Consider the following 2,896-nt stretch of genomic DNA (forward strand, 5'->3'; position numbering starts at 1 on the left):
CCCACAGTCCTGGGATGGAGTCCCACATCGGGCTCCTTACTCAGTAGGGAGCCTGCTTCTTCCTCTCTCTCTGCCTGCTGTGTCCCCTGCTTGTGGGCTCACTGTCAAATAAATAAATAAAATAAAATAAAGAAAAGATTTGATTTTTGAGTAATCGCTACACCTAATGTGGAGCTCAAACTTACAACCTCGAGATCAAGAGTTGCATACTCTGCTGAATTTGTGGACATCTTTTAAATTCAGCACACCATCATAACATAGTCCCAATAGATGTGGATTATCTAAACAGCTGGAAGAACATCACCTTGTCTACTGTGACAACATATCATGTTAATTGGACCATGAGAGGAAGAAATGGCAAGTCTATTGTCCAGGCTTTCCAAAATGGGGGATTAAATCCTTGGGAGATTCTGGGACCTCCCACATTAGTACAGTGTTTAGGGATTCCCTGATAAGGAAGCACAACACTTTGGTGGCCTCTCTGCGTTTTGAAGACAGAATGTGTCATACTGGGGAGAACTGCTCTGACCTATTTATTGGATCCCATAGAAGACTGACATCAAGTAGGGCTCAGGGCAAGAAAAGTCTCTCTACCTGATTCACATGACATCACAAGCAACCCTGCCCCTTGGGTCATATAGTCCAGGAGACTGTGTGACAGTTGAGGTTTCTATGGTGAAAAAAGACCTGTGAGGAGGCGAGTCCAAGACCAAAAACAGCTCCTGGAATGCTCCTGGGCTACGACAGAGATGGAGCATAAGACGATGAGACATCAAGGGACCACGTGGCCAGAAGTGCCTATCAGGAGCTGGTCTCTGTCAGACCTACCAAGTCATAAGGTTGAGTGAGCCCAGCAACAATCCATTAATAATTGTAAATAGTATATATCACATGGGGCCAGAGGCCAAAGTCAGCTACCCCAGCAAGCAGACCACAGTGTCATCCTTCACTGATGACTGACACCTGTTCCTGAGATTATAAACTGACAGAAGCACAAGGTTAAGGTTGATTCTTGGGTGAATTGCCTTGATATGTGGGTATAAGCCAAAGTGGACTGCTGAAAGGGTGCGGTCTCACTCAGGAGTGACCCTGAAAAATATCTGGGGGAGATCCTTCCTATGGTGAGAACTTTGGGTGACACATCTAGTCATCAATTTGCGTGCAAAGAGAAGTGACCGAAGGTAAAAATGTACACAGAGTCGAGGGCAGGGTCAAATGGCTTGCCTTGATCACGGTCCTGAAAAGAAATTGGGGACAAGGTCTTGGAAAGAAGTGAGTAGCTTGGTAGTCTGCAAACTTTTTTTTTTTTTTTTAAAGATCTTATTTATTTACTTGACAGACAGAGATCACAAGTAGGCAGAGAGACAGGGGAAGCAGGCTCCCCATCGAGCAGAGAGCCTGATGCGGACCTCGATCCCAGGACCCTGGGATCATGACCTGAGCCAAAGGCAGAGGCTTTAACCCACTGAGCCACCCAGGCACCCCAGTCTGCAAACTTTTTATGTCAAGAATCAGACCAACTGTTTTAGACTTACAGGCCATATCGTTGCTGTCGTGAATACTCAGCTCAGCTGCTGTGCAAAAACAGCCATCAACAACAGTACATAATGAATGACCATGGCTTTGTTTTCGCAAAACTTAATTTGCAAACAGACACTGTGGGGATTTGGTCTGTGGGCTTTAAGTTTGCCAGCGCCTCCTAAGGATGGACCCAAGGAAGTGGGTAAAAGTGTGAATATTTTTGTATTGCATTTCATAGACCACAAAAGAGCATCTACCCACAGAAGAGCCACCAGACAACCAAACTGACAAGTGACTCAGGCAGGTTGATGACAGCCAACCTGTGTCATCATCCCCCCCAGTGCTGACACCGTGGGCTCAGGAACGGAACGGCCATTGTGGTAGGTTTGGAGACTAGAAATGGGCACCAGGGCAGGAGTGCCTGCCCACCAGGTCTGCTCTAGCTGCTACTGCTGGGCAGCGCCTAGCCCACCAGTGACAGAGGCCCATGCTGGGTCCCGGATAGAGGGCCATTCCTCAAGGAAGCCAGACAACCACTTGGTGCCAAGCTGAGTATTGAGCCCCTCTGAAAGGACTCTTGCTTGCTCTTGGCTGGGAGTAATACATGTTGCGGATATAGTCTTGCTGGCTTTTCTGCCTGCAGCACCCTGGGGGTCAGGATTTACGCAACTGATCTACTGGTAGGGAATTAATTCTGCATAACAAGAAACCTGATTTACTGAAAGGAAGATGTGGCAACCACCACCTGATAAGGAGATCTACTGATCCTATCACATACCATTTTACTCAAAAGCTTCTGAACTAATAAAGTGATGGAAGAGCCTTTTGAAGGTTTAGCTGAGGAACTAATTTAGAGATGATAGTAAGAATGGGACGCCATCCTCATGCCATCCTCCCAGATGCAATATACACCTTAAGTCAATGACCATTATATGGTATAGTGTCCAAAGAGATAGACTACATGAGTTAGGAAGCCAAGGAATAGAAGTAGGAGTGGCTCCACGCCCATCATTTCCACTGACCCACCTGGGAAATTTGAGCCTCCTATCCCCACAATTTTAAGTTCTGGAGCTCCTGGTTTCCAGAGTAGAAGGCTGCTTCTACAGTTCAGAGTAAGTTCCCTAAAGCTACTTTGGGTTTCTTGTGACAAGAGACTAGCAAGAAAGGAGAGAAAGAACCCTATTGTCATGGGTAATTAATTGACTGTGATCATCAGGAGATAGGATTGCTGTTACTCAATCCAGGTAGGAAAGAATGCATTTTGCACCCCAGTGATTCACTGAAAAATCTCTTGCTTCACCCTGCTCAATATTTAGGGTAAATGGACAAAGGGAGCAGCCACAGTGTAAGAAAAGTGTGGTGACTGTGGGCTCAG

Source organism: Mustela erminea, chromosome 7 (assembly GCF_009829155.1).
Source record: "Mustela erminea isolate mMusErm1 chromosome 7, mMusErm1.Pri, whole genome shotgun sequence".
NCBI classification, from domain to species: domain Eukaryota; kingdom Metazoa; phylum Chordata; class Mammalia; order Carnivora; family Mustelidae; genus Mustela; species Mustela erminea.